General features: G+C 44.1%; 1 protein-coding gene across 10 annotated transcripts in view; it reads left to right on the forward strand.

Annotated features, from left to right (window-relative positions):
• Positions 1–180: 180 nt before the first annotated feature.
• The window catches only part of SYTL2 (synaptotagmin like 2), an 84568-nt gene continuing 65416 nt past the window's right edge, over positions 181–19332 (forward strand). For 3 of the 10 annotated variants that reach the window (XM_068140390.1, XM_068140401.1, XM_068140411.1), the window contains exon 1: positions 14286–14380. The gene's annotated coding sequence lies outside the window, so the exon portion shown is untranslated. The other 7 variants (XM_068140323.1, XM_068140332.1, XM_068140371.1 and 4 more) reach the window with 7 other exon arrangements.

The following is a 19332-nucleotide window of genomic DNA, read 5'->3' on the forward strand; positions in this document are numbered from 1 at the left end:
GTACTCAGCACTGGTGAGGCCACTCCTGGAATGCTGCGTTCAGTTTTGGACCCCTCACTACAAGCAAGACTTTAATGTCCTGGGATGTATCCAGAGAAGGGCAGGGAGGCTGGTGAAGGGTCTGGGGAGCAGGTCTCATGAGGAGCAGCTGCCGGAGCTGGGGTGGTTTGGTCTGGAGGGGAGACCTCACGGCGCTCCACACGTACCTGAAAGGAGATTGCAACCGGGTAGGTTTTCATCTCTTCTCCCTTATAACAAGTGGAAACAGCCTCACACAGTGCCAAGGAAAGCTTAGGTTGGATGTTAGTAGAATCTTCTTCACTGGGAAGGTTCTTAAACACTAGAATAGCTCCCCCAGGGGGGCTGCTTGGATCACAATCCTTGGACATGTTCATAAGATGCACAGATGCGGTGCTGAGGGGCATGGCTTAGCACCAGACATGCTAGCATTAGATAATGGTTGCACTCAATGATCATAAAGGTCATTTCCAATAAAAATTACTCTATGATTCTTTGAAAAGCTGGAGATGAGCTGGCAGTGTGCAGCCAGGCCAATCACACCCAGGCTGTAGCAAAAGAAGTGTTTACCATCACAAGTGTGTCAGGGGTGTGATTCTGCTCCCCTCTTGTGGTGAGGCCTCACCTGCAATACTGTGTCCAGGTCCAGGGTCTTCAGCACAGGAAAGAAATGTGGAAGCAGATCCAGAGGGGACCACAGAAATACTAGAGACTGGCATCCCTCTGAGGAAAGGCTAGGAGTTGGTCTTGTTCAGCCTAAAGAAGAGAAGGCTCCAGGGAGACCTTATTGCAGCCTTCCAATAACTAAAGAGGTCTATCTGCATCCAGTCCATATCTGCAGCTAAACTCTAGCAGCTGCCCTGCCACCCAATGAATGCTTCCCAGCAAGGAAGGGGGAATCAGGGAAAGGAGAGAAGACCCACAGGTTGAAATGAACACAGATTTAATGGAAGAGCCAAAATCATATCAATGTCATCAGAAAGTATATAAAATTATGCTCAGCAAAGATACATCACTCACAACAATCAGGAAGACAGTGCTCCAGAGCTAGCAAAGGGAAAAAGAACAGAGAGAAGAGGAGCCCATGCAGGAAAGTCCCCTCAGCAAACTTCCTTCTTTATACTGAGTGTGATGCTCATGGCCTAGGGTACACCTATGAACCAACACTTATCAGCTGTCCTGGCTAACTCAGAAAACTGCTGATGGGCTGCAGCACACAGCTGGCCTGTGAGTCACAACAAAACTAGGACATGGGCCTATAAGAAAGATGGGGACAGGCATTTCAGTAGGGCCTGTTGTGACAGGACAAAGGGTAACAGTTCTAAACTAGAAGAGAGGAGATTGAGACTAGATATAAGGCAAAATTTTTTACAATGAGGGTGGTGAAACACTGGCACAGTTTGCTCAGAGAGGCTGTAGGTGCCCTATCCCTGAAAACATTCAAGGTCAAGTTGGACAGGGCTCTGAGCAACCTGATCTACTTGAAGAATGCTCAGCTTATTGAAGACGTTTAAAGGTCCTTTCTCAACCAGAACTATCCCATGAAATGAGAAAAGCAAATGTTAACAACAGCATGGGAGTAATTCAAGCCTTGAGAGGGATTTACATGTGGCTGGCCAGAATTTTATCCAAACGGATATCTACAGCAGCAGGCTTAAGGGCATTGAAGTAAAATTGAAGTAAAATTGCTGCTGTCTTAAAGAAAAAGAGCATTTCCAAGTCTCAAAGTGGTACCTGCAGTTCCAAACCAACTGTGAGCTGGGTCAGCTATAACTGCAGAGATGTTTTCTCAGGAACAAGCTCCCTAAGTCATCCAAAGTACTGAGGTGGAGCAAGCTCCTGCACCTGCAGTAACAGGCAACCATGCACTTGTAATGGGTTGGGGAAGATCCCCTCCCCACCACAGGCAGAAATAACGACTCAGACAAACGGATTGCAAAAGTGATGGAAAGTTTGAATAGAAAAACAATAAAAAAACAACAATGAACATTTTACAGAGAACCACAAGCACCGTGACAAAAGAGAGAAATCCCACAACATACCCAAGAACGTCCCATCCCCACCTGGGGGTACACCCAAACCCCCCCCCCAGGGCTCTTTCCTCCCAACCCCCAGCCCAGCCTTGGGCCTGGGCAGGTGCAAGGGAGGCAGCTCAGGCCATTTTACCTAGGCAGCAGCAGGGGACAAAAGAGGAAGTGAAGACCCCGCATGGACATTTTATAGGGGAGCAGGGCATTATGGGAATGAAATACCTGGTTTCCTGTGACCACCCCCTGGGCTGGGCCCACCCCTTGGGACCTCCCAGGTGTGGTCTGTGCAGTGGCATCTGGGCCAACACCCAGCCTAAACTACCACAGCACTACTGCCTATAACTTCTTTTGCCCCATATAGCAATGTTGTGCAAAAAGCAGTGGGGGACAGAATGAGCATAAAAAGATGGCAGAGAGAGATGGAGGCTGATCCCAAACTATGTCTGTGTTGCTTTTGCTGGCCAGCGGACTTCCATTGGTTTTGGATGAGCTCTGTACATTGTCTTCCTTCATAGGACATTGCTATCTGAGCCACATAACCTGGAAACCACACTCTACCACAAAATTAAACTGTAAATTACTATAATAAATGCCTTTGTCCTCATCCTTGGGTGAAAGTCATATTTGCCTACTTCGTTCAGAGTATTTGGCCAGTCCTGTGTGAATTTCCATTGTCCTGTGATAACTCCTGTTTGACAAAGTATAGCAGTCTCTGTAATTAAGACATATTCATTAAAGCAAGGACAGAGCACTTTTAGTCCTAAGGGCAGGGATCTTAATCTGTAATCCATCTGTATTGAAGACAATAGGAAAATGCTATTTATGTTTATTCAGTGGCCTCATATATGGTAAGAAATGAGAAAGCAAAAATCAAACAGCCCCCCCCAAAAAAAAACCCCAAACCACCACAACAGCAAAAAATACTAAATCATAAAAACCTAGCTATTTTAATGTCCTTCTCCTATGCTATGGATTGAATGATGCTACAGAGTAGCCAGCTGACATGTAAGACAGGCATTAAATAGAAGACAGAGAATAGGAAAGAACATCATCTTAAGGCAAAGACAGGAACAGCCTTGACCTTCATACTTTGTAGCACAAGATCTTTAACTTGAACATATTTAAATGGTACTATTCCAAAAAGTTACAGGGCTTAAATTCACCTGTGGACAACATTTACTTTTTTCTATCTGCATGGCCAGGCAATATTTACATCTTTCAGAAAGTCTGCTCTTATATCCTGAAAGAAAAAAAAAAAACTAAGATAATACTAAGTTATGCTGGTTTGAGGCTTAACTGGAGTTTAAGAGCTCAAATGACAGCAAACTGAGAATTCCTCCTGCTTCCCTCTCCAGAGCAACCGCCAATGTAGTAACTAAAGTGATATTGGAAGAAATAATTTCCAGATATGGGTTGGTAAACCAGACAGATTCTGATCGAGGCACTCATTTTCATCAAAGGTGGTCCAACAATTAATGGACAGTTTGGGCATACATTGGGAACTTCATACCCCCTGGCACCCACAGACCTCAAGGAGAGTAGGAAGAATGAGCCAAACACTGAAACAAACCCTCACCAAATTAATGATTGAAATTCAGATGACATGGTTTAAGTGCCTACCCTTGGCCTTGCTCTGGATAAGGAGACAGCCAACATCTGATGTTGGTGTATCACCCTATAAAATGATGTTTGAGTTACCTTATTTACAAGGTGGGAGGGAAATGGCTAATTGTGAACTGGGGGACCAAAAACATTAGAAATTATGTGATGACAATTGGGAGAACTTTACAACATTTATGGGCTCAAGGGATGTTATCTCAGTCAGTTCCTTTAGATTTCCAAATCTACAAATTTAAACCAGAAGACTGGGTTATGATAAAAATGGGAAAAACAAACAGTTATACCTCAATGGGAAGGTCCCTTTCAGGTCTTGCTTACCACAGAGGCTGCAGTACAGACAGATAAGAGACGACAGACACACACAACCAGTTAAAGGACCTGTGGATCCTTCCACTGAATGGACTGTGGTACCCCAAATGGAGGACCTAAGGATGGTTATCAGATGAGTCCCAGTATCAGAATAGGAGTGGTAATGGTCCTTGCCTGAAAACATAACAAACTAGAAAAAAGTTGGGGTTCAAAATTGGTAAAACCTCTCTGGACAAGGGTACATAATCCAAGCAGAGTATTTGTGGGGATTGAAGGAGGCAAGACCAGGTAGACCTCTATAATTGCCATGAAGAAGATCTAGAACCACGGCTGTGGGCAGCAACCCCATAGGCCATGTGAGTGGAGTTGCAAGTCAAACCAGACTCCTAATTCCCGGGATTAACCACTCTGAGGGAGAAAGTTGTCAGCCAGACCTCGGTGTATATACACCATACTCATTGCGTTTGGTACCTGTTAAAGTAAGAGATGAAATGTTCTCAGGCAAGGAACATCAGTTGTTATCCCACTCCTTTTACCAGGAAGTTGAAATTAGAGTCCTTTTTGCTTGTCATAGAATTGTTGCCAGGTTATGTAACTGTTCCCCTCCCACATTTGAAACAGGTGAAATGGTGGAACTGGGTGGGGAAGAAACATGACTCAAAGGAATCCTCTTGGGAGGATTTCTTAGGTTATTATGGCTCAAGCCAAATGTAGTAGAAAGAAGGGGAGGGATTATGAGAATATGTTATATTTGGCTTTCACAAGGGGAATTTCTGGGGACAGTGGGGCTCAATCTTTGTGTATTGGGAGAGAAAGGTGAGCTGTTGAGATGTCTGAAAACTGGCCGGGTCAAAAGTGCAAGTTTTGTCCCAGCCCTGCTGGAGAGGGGTGGGAGCATGCTGTGGAAATATAAAGGGATTGGTGGAGATATGTATGAATATGTATGTTTGATGTCTATATAAGTTTAACTTGTGTTGTTATAGTGTGCCTCTAGCAAACTTGCTATGTGCCCAGCGCTGTCTTTGTCTTTATTTTACAATAAACTGTTTGTAAAATTCAGCAGTGAGCTTGTTCCTCACAGTTGTAAGTGGATTCAGTCCTTTAGAGAGCATGGGAGCAGCTTGGAGAGGCCAGGCCTGACCATGTGGAAGAATCAGGAAACTGGCTGCAGCTCTTGTCCTTTCAAGCAGGTGAGGCAGGAGAATGAGAGCAAAGGCAGCAATGTCCTCCTGTTTATAGGCTTGCTGGAATGGAAGAGGAAGTGGAATAGACCACCTTTGACCCAGGGCACCTCTCCTCCTGGGAGGGGGAAACCAAGTCCCTCTCTGTTCACCTGGATCAGGTTTCTTTTATCCTCCGTGGCTGGGGAGCAAGGCTTTCACAGCCCTCCACCCAGAATGGGTGTAACCCAGCACATATGTTCATCTGTTTTGCAGGTGAACAGTGTTGTCAGGATCAGGCAGTGCTTTTCAGCTCTTCCTTGACCCTCTAACAAACTTGAAGACCGAAGCCAGGCAGATCTGATCCATAAGCTTCCTGGAGCCTGAGATTAGGCTGACTGCTCTGTTAGTCCCCTGGATCCTTCTTCTTCTTGTTGAGAATCACAAAATCACAGAATGTTAGGGGCTTGAAGGGACCTCAAGAGATCATCTAGTCCAACCCCCCAGCCAAAGCAGGATCACCTATACCAGATCACACAGGAATTCATCCAGGTGTGTCTTGAGTATCTCCAGAGAGGGAAACTCCACAACCCACCTAGCAGCCTGTTCCAGTGTTCTGTCACTCTCACAGTGAAATAATTCTTCCTCCTGTTTCCATGGAACTTCCTGTGCCTCAGCTTCCACCCATTGCCCCTTGTTCTGTCACTGAGCATTACCGAGAAGAACCTGGCTCTGTCCTCCTGGCACTTACCCTTTACATATTTATAAACATGAATGAGGTCACCCCTTAGTCTCCTCCTCTCCAAGCTGAAGAGCCCCAGCTCCCTCAGTCTGTCCTCATCAGGAAGATGTTCTACTCCCTTAATCATTTTTGTGGCTCTGCACTGGACTCTCTCAAGCAGTTCCCTGTCCTTCTTGAACTGAGGGGCCCAGAACTGGACACAATATTCCAGATGTGGCCTCACCAGGGCGGACTAGAGGGGGAGGAGAACCTCTCTCAACCTACTGACCACACCCCTTCTAATACAACCCAGGATACAGCTGGCCTTCTTGGCCACAAGAGCACATTGCTGGGCATAACAATTGTCTTTAAATGGCCATCATGAACCAATATATACAATGTATGTAATATATATAATATATACATATAAAGAAATACATGTGCATAAAAGAGTTACCTAAAGGGAACCAGGAACAGAAGACAGAGGAGAGAAACAGCTTCACATTTCAAGGAAGGACCACATAAAAGTCACATGTGCCCCTGAATCTGAATCTGTTTCAGAACTGAATGCTGATGAGCTTGAGATTTCCCTTTGAGGCAGACCTGGCTGTGAATGCAATGTATGCTCATTGGTACATAACTTACAGAGGGACTTCATCCTCCTTCTTTTGATAGTTTTGTAAAAGTAACCAGACGATGGAAATCTCAACCTCCAATACTAGGAAAAATGTTCCTTCCCTCAAGTGGGGGAAGATGCATTTTGTGACAGGATTTACCCTTCATTCTGCTATGTGGTCAGAAATGTCAGAAACTGGCTGCACTGTGAAGTGAATTCTACCTTGCTATGTGTCCCATGAGCTAGGCCTGGAGAATTCCAGCTGAGAACCAGCTCAATACCAGTGGCCTTTCGGTCAAAAGAGATGTGGGTACAAAATAAGCAAAATACTCTCTGTACTCTTGGGCAAGGTCTTTTCCTCCATAGGAATAAAGAAAATAAATATTTGAAGGTTTAAACTTGGAGAGCAGAGCTCCAAGCACCACCAGGCTGATAGAAGGAGACATATTAGCCTTGATGGGTGTCTCGGTCCGGAGAGGGAAAGAGACTCAGTTCTTTTAGAATATTCCCGTGATGTGAAATTAGAGGCACAACAAGGCCAAAATATCAACAGCTAGACTATTTATTACATAAATAAAGTGGACATAAGAAGGGGAGAGGGAGAAAATAGAGAGGGAGAGAGAGAAGAGAGAGAGAAGAGGAAAGGAATTATATTACCACACCCCTCAACCCCCAAGACAGTTTGAGTCTGTGGAGGAAAGGTGCTGCAGGAGATGTTGGGTTGGTACAGGAACGGTGCTGAGGCTCTGGCTGGAGAAGAGCTGTGGTCCTCTGGGGAGATGTTGGGTTGGTACAGAAACAGTGCTGAGGCTCTGGCTGGAGAAGAGCTGTGGTCCTCTGGGCAGCCTGGGTCTGTAGAGAAAGGGTGCTGAGGCTTTGGCTGGAGAAGTGTCTCTGGGCAGCCTCTTTTCTCCGGAGCAGCATTGTCCCGGGCTTTCCCTTCTCAGCGGCATGGTCCTTCTCCTGTGTTTTCCTTCATCTCCATTTTTCTCCTGCGTTTTTCTTCCTTTAATCATCCAGTCCAGGAGACACAGTCCCCCACATTTTTCTTCTGCGTTTTTCTTCTTAAGAAGCCAGTAGTGGCTCCAGTCTTTTATACAGTTTTTAGTCCTTAGGTATGTATCCAAGTATTGTCCCTCAGGAATTCCAGGGGCCAGGAAATCATCCTTAGGTAAATGTCCAGGTATCGTTCCCCCAGAAATCCTCCATCCTCATCTTCATGCCCCCATGCTCATTACACATCAGGTGGTGAATACATTGTGTCACCCTTCCCAGGGTACTTGATGGGTGGAGATTATCTTGTACATGCATATTCCCGAAGGTGGCCTAGGTCCATTGTTGTCAGGCCAGCTGTGGCCCAGTGAGCAATGTTATCTTTGCACCTTCCAAGAGTCATTCCAGTAGCTCTGCCCAACACATATCAGCTATTGTCTGGGCAAGCAGCAAGTGATTTTATCTTTGTTGAGTCACACCAAGAGAGACAAACTTTTAGTCTCTCACAATGGGTCATAAACCATGGGAACACAATGCAGCAGTGCAGTTGTGAAAGAACACAGATACCTGATTACAAATGGTCTTTATGTCCTGAAAGTGCAAGAATTTGCAAATATCATAGATTGTTGTAACGGAGTCCCTGATCTTCTAATTTTTCTCTGACACTTGCTAAAACCTTGATAAGATATAGGTATTAGTGTGATGCATTTTCCTGTAGCCAATCCTAAGTTTACAACTGTTGCTCGAATGAGTCTAATAACCAATCACAAACTGTTTCTTTGTTGTGTTAGCCTTTATAAAGAAAAGATTTTGTACAATAAAGTTGACACCTGGCCTGAATCAGGTTGCGTCCCATCTCTTAATCATGGCAAATATTTTTTGGAAGAAGTAGCTTGTGTCTGAGAGATGCTGAGTTTGGTAACATTCACTTAGAGCAAACTTCTCACTTCCTTTTCTGCAGCTTAACCAGGCCATCACTGGGGCTGTGGTGGCTATGATAGGCCTCCTTCTTCACACAGACGACTTTCAAGGGTGCACATTTGGCCAGGTGTCCCAGCTAACTGAATATGGTATGAGTTTTAGGAAGATATGTAGGTTAAAATTGCCTTTCCTCTTTAAAATTGTCTCCTTGACTGGGGAAAGATGTCACCTCCTGTCCTACACTGCCTCTTCTATCTGGTGCCCTGTCCCAAACCCCATGGTGCACATGAGACTGAACCCAGGAAAGGCTTTCAGACTCTCTCAAGTGTTGCTCTGATTGGAAAGCCAGGGAGCACATGACTGTTTTGACCTGGGATTTCAGTCATTGATGCATCTTCCTGTGTCATTTCAGCCCTCCACTACCTGCACGAAGACAAGTATCTTACTGTGCAGCAGGCAGCAGCTCATAGAATCAGAGAATTGTTAGGGTTGGAAGGGATCTCAAGGATCGTCTAGTTCCAACTCCCCTGCCTTGGGCAGGGACACCTCACACTACATCAGGTTGCTCAGAGCCACCTCCAGCCTAGCCTTAAAAACCTCCAGGGATGAGGCCTCTACCACCTCCCTGGACAACCTGTTCCAGTGTCTCACCACCTTCATGGAGAAGAACTTCTTCCTAATATCCAATCTGAATCTACCCATTTCTATTTTCTTTTTCTGAGAAGACCTGCAAAAGCTTCACAGCATCAGGAAAGTGAAGACTAGGGAGACCATACAGTCAAGAAAATAGCAACCAGGCCACAAAGAGTTGGCTGCCAATGCCATCAGCAGAGAAGAATAAAGCATTGCACATTGAAAAGGAGCCAGGGTGCTTCCTTTGGACCCATGGTCTCTTGGCAAGACCTTGTCTGGAGGAGCATTGTTGGGCTACTTCTGGGAGTTTCAGCTCTGGTTATGTTGCCCAACACTCAATGGGAGCTTGTCCAAGAGGAATCTGGGGAAAATCTGAAGAGGGAATGAGAATTGCTGTTCCTTGTATTACAAAATACACAAGAGGTGTTCAAATACTCCAGTAAACATTGGAAGTCTTGTTCTGCTTTTATAACTCTGTCTGAAGGCTGAGATGGAGTGAAGGTGATAGGCACTTCCTGACAGAGAAACAAGCAGCTCTGGCAAGATTGCCTCTTTAAACGTTTTCTCTCTCTTTTTATTTTTTTTTTTTTTTAACTTTGGAAATGTGGTAAGAGAGGGCAAAGTCATAGTGACATTGGAAATTTCCATGCTAAGTGCCAGAGCCACCTTTTATGTATCAGAACTTCATATTCTAATCAAGTTTAAATCTGAAAATTCACCTTTTTACAGATGTGCACACACAGGACAATTGTCACAGACTAAAACTGTATATGGAAAGGACCAGAAAGCACCTACTATAAAGAGTCAAGTGGCAAAGCACTATTTAATTAAGTGTGAAGAAACATTTCTTCTCAAAAGCACAAACTATCTTGAGCAATCCTTGAGAAAAACTATTCATGAACTGCTTCTTACCTGCTAGTAATCATCAAACAGCAAATTAAGGCTTTATGTCTGTTCCTCAACTGATGTTTTAAAGCAATCTCTAGCAATGCTGCAAAATAGCTCATATTTAAAGATGCACTGCTCAGTGGCAGCAGGACTTATGTTTGTTTTATTTTGCAGCAAAAGAACAGAAAAATAATCAGGCCCTGCTTCTGCTTTTTAATGCCATCTCCTTCATGATCATTATTATCAAGCAAATCTATTTCTTACCACAGAGGGCACCATATACAGCTAAAGCACCCACAGTTTCCTTTCGTAGCTTACAATGTTGGCATGCATTTCCTTGTTATGTTTTAAAAGGATTTTTAAGACTTGCTTTTTAAAGATGTAAAGAAATTTCTACTTTATGGAGGGACAGCCCTTGCATACATAGTCCCACAGATTTAGTCTGAATCCATTTCAAGAACAAATCACTAACCTAAATGTGACTAGGAGAGAACTCTCATGTATTTCAACAGACACAGCACACACCCCCATACACAGTTTCCCAGCTGTCACTCGTCACAATGCTGCTGGCCTCTGTCACCTTGAACTTCCAATAGCAAGGAGCTGCTTTTCTCTAAACTTAGGTACAAAGTCCATGCTTAAAGGGGTGATGGTTTGGGCAATGGGTACACCACACTCATCAGTTCCAGCAGAGGCCATACACTCCCATACCTGCCAGCTGATACAATGTGTCTAGTCTAAAAAGGCTCAGCCTTATCCTTGCTCTCCTTCTTCTTTGGGACCGCAGTGAGAGGACAGGAAAATAATTTCATATACCAAGCGTGCCAAAAAGGCCTCCAGATCTTGATCTGCACTGAACAGTGGTTCGATGTCAGTTTGACTAGATACAGCTTAGTACACTGCATTAGGCTGAATAAAAATATGGGGATAAAAGATACCCGAATTGAAACTGTGGGGAGAAACCAAATTTCAAGGTTTTACAATTCACTTTGACCCATGCAAACTGAATTGAAGACTTGTTAAAGCTTATTAAGCCAGAATTTTACTGGATAGTGCATGAAGTGTGCTCTAGTCCCTATTGTTGTCACCAGGAAGGGCCATATGTAAAATACAAACAATTGAAAAGACAAGCAATTTGCCAAGCCTGTATACCAATGCCATGTATACAAAATTCTCTTTAAAAAGTGTTAAATAGTTTCAACACATCCAAGTTTGAGTAGGAGGTGAAACAAGAATTCACGGTTAGCAGGAAACCAGCACCAATGATTTGGGGAGTGAATGGGTCCAGGTTTGGAACATAATGAGGAACTAATTTAAAACCAAGCTGCCGCAAGTGAGACCAGAGCAAGTGCCTCCTGGGCTGCCCACAAGGTAGGCCTCATTCCCAGATACTCCAGAGACTGAACTCCTCCAGCTGCTGCAAAACACAGGAAAAGAACATGAATAACAGGAAAACGCCACCGCACCAACTCTCCGCATGGCAGGGGTCCGGTGCTGTTCCCTAGCTCTCAGAGGGACTCCAGAAATCACCCTGGTGCCTTGGCTTCAAGAGGAATGACCCGGTGAAACATCCTATGAAATGGCATCTTGTATATTTTGTGTTACTCATTAAACAGCAAAGCACTAACAGCTTCCTGGACTAATGACTGAAACCTCCATTATCACTGCCTGCGTCTTTACTGCAAACAGGGGCGTATGTTTGCACCTCTTAGGTTGCTTATCATCTGGTAAAGTGAAATGCTGATTATTTTACCGCAGGAAAGCTAGTCAAGTCCACTGGATATTCCCTGCGTGGCCTTCATGTCAAACATGGAATATGAAGTTTCCCTTGTGGAGACCTTTCTGCTGTGGACTGAACCCACTTCTACGAGCTTCTGCTTCAGAAGTGCCGCTCACATTCACCCCGAAGGCTCCTACTACACCTGAGACAGACCGCTCCTCCCCGGTCCCTCGGAACGCCCTCTCGGGGCCACAGGTGACGGGAGCCGGAGGGCAGCTCCGGCGGGAGGGGCTCCGGCAGGCCAGAGGCGCGGGGACCCGCCCTGCTCTGCGGGACGCGACGCCGCTATTGGCTCGGCGGCGGACCGGGGTGCCTCGTCCTGCGCCGCCGACTCCTTCCCCTCAGGCAGGCGGGGAGGTGGCGTGGACAGCGGCTGCTGGCCGGGACAAGGTAATTGAGGCTGTCTCCCAGAGGAGGAGAAGGACTGGGGGAGCCGCGGAGGGGTCCTGCGGTGTCAGGGTGTTGCACTGCCCCAGCCCGCTGAGACGGTGGGAGAGGTGAGGCTGCCCTGAGAGATTTCGGGGAGTGGGGGTGTCTTGCTAATGGAGTGACTCGCTGACACGAAAAAGAGGCACATACACCACACGTAATGCTGGAACAGCGTGAGGTGAGGAAGGGGTGTTAGCTGAGGAATGCGGCTTTCAGCAGCAGAGCTGCTCTGTGTTCCCGTGTTTTTGCCTGAGGATGGAGGAGGTCCCACAGGTGTCTCCCCTCGCTCAGCCTCTGTTACTAAGGCTGGGGGAATACGCCACTTGTCAGCGGCTTTACTCCGAATACTTCTCGAGAGCCAGTGTGAAGAACTGCTGGCTCCTGCCTGCAACGGGGGCTGTGTCCTGGGACACTCCTGTTCTGCTCAAGGGAGCCTGTCTGGTGGTGAGAGCTGAGTAACTGTAAAAACTTTCCTGCACCTTGTTTCTGTAGAGATCTACTTTAATAAAAGAGCTCTCCTTATTTAAAAAGGATGCTTAGATCTCAGTTGGGAGATGCTAATGACCTTTGTGTAAATAGCAAACACTTTAAACCGCTAAATTAGTTGTATCTTCTGTGCTGTGTCTGGAGTGACTTGGACCTAGCGCCGCACTCGGTTGCGTGTGAGCAGAAGGATCTTTTCTGCCTTTGCCATTGCAGGATAAAGGTCACTTAAATCTGGGGGCAGACTGTCAAGTGGCAAGGGAAATATTTCTGAATTTTCTCAAAAGTGTAAGGGGAGGGGATTTAAAGCATGTTTGGTGAAAACCCTAATGGTAAATGAAGCAATTAAAGTGTTGCAACAAAATATTTATGTGTTTGTGTGTATCAGAGAATTGGAGATGTCTGTGATGGGATGTTTAAAAGACTGATAAGTCAGACTGCTTTACTAAACTGATACACAGCAGAAGTACAGATTTCCAGTCTTTACTTCTCAGTTAGCATCAATGGTTATCACTATGTTGTCCAAACATTTCTTGAATATCACATCTCTAAGTGGTAGTAATCATGGAAATGCTCAGGGCAGTGGAGTTGATGCACTGTATTTAGCGCTTAAAAATACAGTTTCTGATGGTCTCTGTTGCCAGAGTTAAAGTACTAGAGAGCCTTTTGCCAAGAGGAATCACAGGCAGCATTTTTTGCTTTACATTACCATCCTTCTTTGCTCATTGTTATTAACTTAAGCACCTTGCTGCTTCCCTGGAAGAGAAGAGGGTGATCTCACCTGCCTTTGACATAGTTCATATTATTTGAGGGAATAAAACCCAAGTTTTGCTAGGCATCCATCTTATTATTTATTTTGCAGGATTATTGTGGTTCAATCAGATGTATCTCCTCTTTGTTCTGCAAGTTTATTTTGGCTTCACCCGCCCACTACACCGTTTGCTCTTATGTTGGAGATTTTACTATTATCAAATTTTTCTGTGTGCTATTCAGACGAGTATGCCACAAGTCTCGGTCCATTTACACTTGTGTGTTACCAATATATTTATGCATAGCTGTGTTATAAAATACTTCTGGTAATGTTACAGTGTTACAGAATGCCTATGCACTCTACACATCCCCTCCCCCCCCCCCCCAGATTTAAGTCCCTGTGCCTAGGTTTAAGGCAAGCATCCTGCTTAATCTGCTTCCTACTTATGGGTGCAGCAGCCGCTGCTTTGGTTGCAAAGCATGTTCTTGAATTTTCTGAAGCTGTCGTTGGACCTGTCTGATGTTAAATAAATTTCCTTTTAGCATTTCTAGTAGTCTAGAATAATGTATTATCAGTTATGTTGTCAGGTGTTTAAAATTCAGTGGAATAGTTCTTTATGGTCTTGTAAATGCTGACAAAGGCCAGAAAAGAAAACAATCCATTGCCCCTTAAAATGAATGACAGAAAGGTGGATTTGTCTTTTCTCTAAAGCACTGGGTAGAGACCATGAACAGGTATTCTCTGGTATAAACTCCTGTTGGTCTGCATGAGACACTTGCCAGATTCTCAGCTGGAAGTACTGCTCCAATTTAGTACTTGGAGGAAAACTTTGATGCTTGCCCAGAAGCTGAGATTTTGACTGTTACATCTGAAGGAAAGTCTTAACTAGGGAGCTAAACAGTCTGAATGTCTGAAGAATTACTTTTTTTTCTACCCTGTATTGTTTCCTGTGCTCCTAGCAGAAGGGAATAGAACAGACTTCAAACAAGAACATACTAAGAAAACATTACTTCCAGAGAAACATGAAAGTAAGTCATATACAATTTTTCTACTGAAAGACTAATTTTTTTATTTCAAATTGAAAGTGATGGTTCTATCATGTGGAAGTCAGTCTCTATTCAGTAGTGACTTGTTCTGTACCATAGTAAGAAATTTTTTTTCTCTCCACAGAAAGTTCTCTTCCTCCAGTCTGGCTGCTGACTAACAGACAGCTGCTAAAAGCAGTAGGTGGCCTTTTCATGGTTAAAATCCATCACCTGTTACACTTGAAGTCAACTTATTTGGGTTGCTCAAGAGCCAGTTTGAGGAGGCTTCTTAGTTTGGTCATGTCAAGCCAGTGATGTTGCATTTGCTGTACTAGCAGTCTCCAGTTGTTCAGTTTATTTGGGCATAAAGTGGCAGACAGCTGGTTTTAGCAGATTTACTCATGCTTCATTCTTGTGGTAGGGAGTTGTTCCAATTCACCTAGGTACAGCAAGTGGCTGGACTAGATTCTTACCTTATGGTATAATGTTTCCTTCCTATGTGTAACTTGACTCTTTATTGCATTGAGTGTGGCAACAGGAAGAGATATGTGCGTGAGAAGGGGGAAAAGACAGTTTTGCCCTCTTCTTGACTTATATCTCTTTGCCTGGATGGTGATGCCAGAGTATTTTTGACCTGAATCCTACATGGTATCCTGTGCATTTACAATATATTAATGGAATGATTTGATAATTCTGTTTTCTTCCATCTTACTCCTTTTCCTCTGGAGTATAAATCTTGTAAAAGTTTTTTTTTTTTTTTCTTTTAACTTTCTATCTCAGTCAAGGAAATTCTGCATCTCTTTCTCTGTCTCTAAATATGTGTGTGTAGCAATAAAAATGAAGGTTCTTATTTGCTGATTAACAATATCATTGACAGATGCATTTGTTCTACAAAAGAATGAAACTGAATATAGGTAATATCCATGCGAAATTACCTGCCTAGTGTCTGATTCTGACTCATAAATTAGTGATTTACTTATGTACAGGCTGGGTGGAGTATGGCTAGACTATATAATCTTAGCCATGTAACTAGAGCTCCAGCATATTCAGGAACTCCAAGGTTAGAAATGGTTTTGGACCATCAGATTTTTAGATGTTTAAAATCTATCTCCCTGCTTTTCTTCTCTGCTGAATTTAAATGGCCCATGTGATTCAGAAATAGCTTAGAAATTGAACATTGGCTATGAAAGATTAAGGGTGAGGTTCAAAAATCCTGTGTAATTGTGCTTTAGACACCATAAACAGAGATTCCTAGGTAGGAATATCAAGCAACCAGAAGTAGTGAGCCCTTTGACCTTCTTATTCTGATTCTGCCAGCACAAAACTGCTACGGTCTTCTTTCTGACCATGCTGAATTTGCAGGTTGCCTGTATTCCAACTGGATATTCCATGGATATGTAGCTCTTTAAGTTATGGGTTGGGGTTATTTTTTTGGTGGTGGTTGGGTTTTGATGTTTTTCGGTGTGGGGTTTTTGGATTTTTTTTTCTTAGGTTTGTGATAACTTGTTAGTGGAAATGTCATGAATTTTGATTTGTTTCATTGTGAATACAGTACTTGTCTGGAGATTAAGAGACCTGGATTGAAAATTAATACCCTTGGGCTATTCTCCGGTTGCTTCTCCTCTACTAGAACTCAGCTGCTATGTAGCCAAGAATACAGGGCTTCCTGGATGAAGAGGGAAGTCAGGAGGGAGCTTGATTTGCAATGTGTTGGCCTGACTGGGAGAAAGGGAACCTGGGCTCCTGTTTCTGCTTGCAGCACTTTAATGCTCATTCTGTGAGCCAGGTGGTTTAACCCTTGGTAGTGTGGTGCTAGGAAAGGTTAAAAATGAACCAACTGAAATGTGCAGAGATGGGCTTGAATTTGGGGATGTGAATTTGGATCCTCTTGGGCAAGACAGAGCTAACACCTTGCACAGCTATGTGCTTAAAGAATGAGTCACTCTTGCAAAACTAAATACCTGTCCTGGCATTACACTCCAAACCCCAGTCTCACCAGCTCTCGTCTCCTGATTTTGTTACCTGTTCCTGAGAAACAATTTCAATTACAATCTTTGGCTCCCCCTCTCCCATCTCTTTGCTGTTTAGGGCAAATCCCATTCACACAGTATGGTTTGACACACTGTATGTAGTGCAGCTGCAGGCTGACACAGAAACTGTCCCTGCCTCCTCACTTCTTATGTGTGGAGCTGGGGTTAGCCCTCATGCCTTTTGAGGCTTCTTGCATCATAGCACTCACCCTGTGCTCAGAGCCAGCTGCCTCACTTTTAAGGTGCCTGAGAGCTCTGTTCAGATCTGGCTGTAAGTATTCAGTGAAACTGGTGCTAGTCAGGGAAAAGACTGGGTTTTGTGTGACATGGCCCGGCCTAGCCCAGCAGTGCAAATAATCTTGTGAGTGAAGTTTTCATGGCTGGTAGACTTCCTGTTATTCTTACAATTTAATATCACTATTAAGGAGGACTGACGTTGCTGCTAGCTGGTTTCAGCTTGGCCTGAATGAACCTGCTCACAGAGGGAATATTCATATTATGGGTCTATCCATTAAAACATCATTATGCATAGATAGAGGAGTAATATTCCTCTTCATATGGAGCAATAGTAAGCTTTTTAATAATGAATCTGTTAACCAGCAGTAACTCTGAAATAAAGACTTGATTACAAGGATTATTTTTGATGACAGAGTTGAGATCTGATTCTGACTGTTCTATCTTCAGGCTGTAGGCAGATGGAATAATTGTGATATTTGTCTGGAAATTTCTCTAAAGTGTTTGATCACCCACCTCCCTCCTTAGCTTTCTTATCACTGCAGGACTCCTAAAGAACAAATTTCTTATTTTTTTTTCTCCTCTGGCACTTTATTTCTGTGAAAGGCCCTGTTCTGGGGTAGGCATCTACCTTGATTACTGTAGCAAGGCCCAGATTAATTGAGGCAAGCTTGCTTAGTAACCTTCAGATTACATCAATTGTTAAGTGGGTAATTTTAACCTTAAAAACTTGTATGAGTGTTTAAAGTCAGCAACTAGCCATCTCATGAGAAAGGACAGCCCAAGGGCTTGTTTTGTTCACTGGCTCTTTGTGCACATTAGTAATCAGTTAAACAGAGCTAGAGCTACAGTTAAAATAATAAGGTTAGTAGCTGATAGGTAAGCGAGGCAGTGACAAATTAGTGCGATTCAGGTCAAAAAGGGATGATTTTGTTTCCCACAGCTACTTAGTTATACAGATAATCAGGTCTGAGAATGATGGAGTGGTATTTTACAACATTCAGTGTGATCTTGGTTTTGTATTGGTGTACAGGCAAAGCTGCTCTGGTGAAACTGAGATGGGTGGCCTCCCTCAGGAGAGGCAAAGGTGATGCAGAAAGCACGGTGGTCTTGATGTGGCAGTTCTGTGCTCAACCTGTACCACAAACCTGTATTGTACTCTTCCTGCAGCGGGAATGTGATCTGAACACTTGGCTGTGCAGTGCTTTAGAGCAGATCAAGGTGATCTGTAAAAGGGGCAATCTATTTAACCAGCTGGCGGCTGTCCTTGTTCAACCAGTTCATTGCCTCAATTCATATGAGTGAGGGGGGAGATGGGAGACTCATCACAGGAATGCAACAGATACTGGCTAGTGCATTCCCATAATAATGAGATAAAAATCTTCTGAGAAGTCATGTAGACAGGTTTTGAAATAAACTTTTCAAAGTTTCTTCAGAAACTGTATGCTTAAGAGTCTTCCAGTGGATGTCCAACAGTGAAACTGCTCTACAACTGCTCTCTGCTTACTGAGTGAGGATTTAGTGAGACTGAGTCTAAGTATTTGAATGCAAACCTTTTTGCTTTTTGTAATGTGGATTTCTTTGCTAGCTCTGCTAGCTCCTTGTAGAGGTAACATCTTCAGAAAGGATGCATTAGCAGAATCAGAGCCATACAGTGCTATGTAAACTGCTACTCAGCTCTTTGCTTTCATGTAAGAGATTATGTAACCAAGGTGCAGGAAGCATGTAATTTCCCAGTGCCAATGATAGGAAATACTTGTTAATTAGTTGCACTGTTTTGCACAATTCCAACAAAGGAAATCACTGCTTAGATGATTTACAGTTATATGATATCTGCTCAGAGAATCTGGAATAATTTTTTTTAAGCAAAGAGGTGGGGGATATAGGGTTAGTTGCCCTGTTGAAATTCAGATTTCTTATGTATACAAGCTACTGAGTGTAAGCTGAACAAGGGAGAATTACACTCGCAGAATTAAGCAGGTTGGAAAAGACCTTTGAGATCATCAAGTTTAACCTATCATCCAACTCATCTAATCAACTAACTGTGGCACTAAGTGCCTCATCCAGTCTCTTCATAAACACTTCCAGTGATGGTGCCTCCACCACCTCCCTGGGCAGCCCATTCCAATGGCCAATCACTCTTTCTGTGAAGAAATTTTCCTAACATCCAACCTAAACCACCCCGGTGCAGCTTGAGATTGTGTCCTCTCATTCTGTCACAGGTTGTCTGGGAAAAGAGATCACAGAATCACCAAGGTTGGAAGAGACCTCAAAGATCATCAAGTCCAACCCCTCACCACAGACCTCATGACTAAACCATGGCAAAGTGCCATGTCCAATCCCCTCATGAACACCTCCAGGGATGGTGACACCACCACCTCCCTGGGCAGCTGATTCCAGTGGCTAACAAATCTCTCTGTGAAGAACTTTCTCCTCACCTCGAGCCTAAACTTCCCCTGGTGCAGCTTGAGACTGTGTCCTTTTGTTCTGGTGCTGGTTGCTTGAGAGAAGAGACCAACCTCCTCCTGGCTACGACCACCTTTCAGGTAGTTATAGACAGCAATGAGGTCTCCCCTGAGCCTCCTCTTCTCCAGGCTAAACAATCCCAGCTCCTTCAGCGTCTCCTTGTAGGGCTTGTGCTCAAGGCCTATCACCAGCCTTGTTGCCCTTCTCTGGACACATTCAAGTGTC

Source organism: Melanerpes formicivorus, unplaced genomic scaffold (assembly GCF_026170545.1).
Source record: "Melanerpes formicivorus ecotype bairdi unplaced genomic scaffold, bMelFor1.0.p_v2 SCAF_1, whole genome shotgun sequence".
Lineage (NCBI taxonomy): Eukaryota > Metazoa > Chordata > Aves > Piciformes > Picidae > Melanerpes > Melanerpes formicivorus.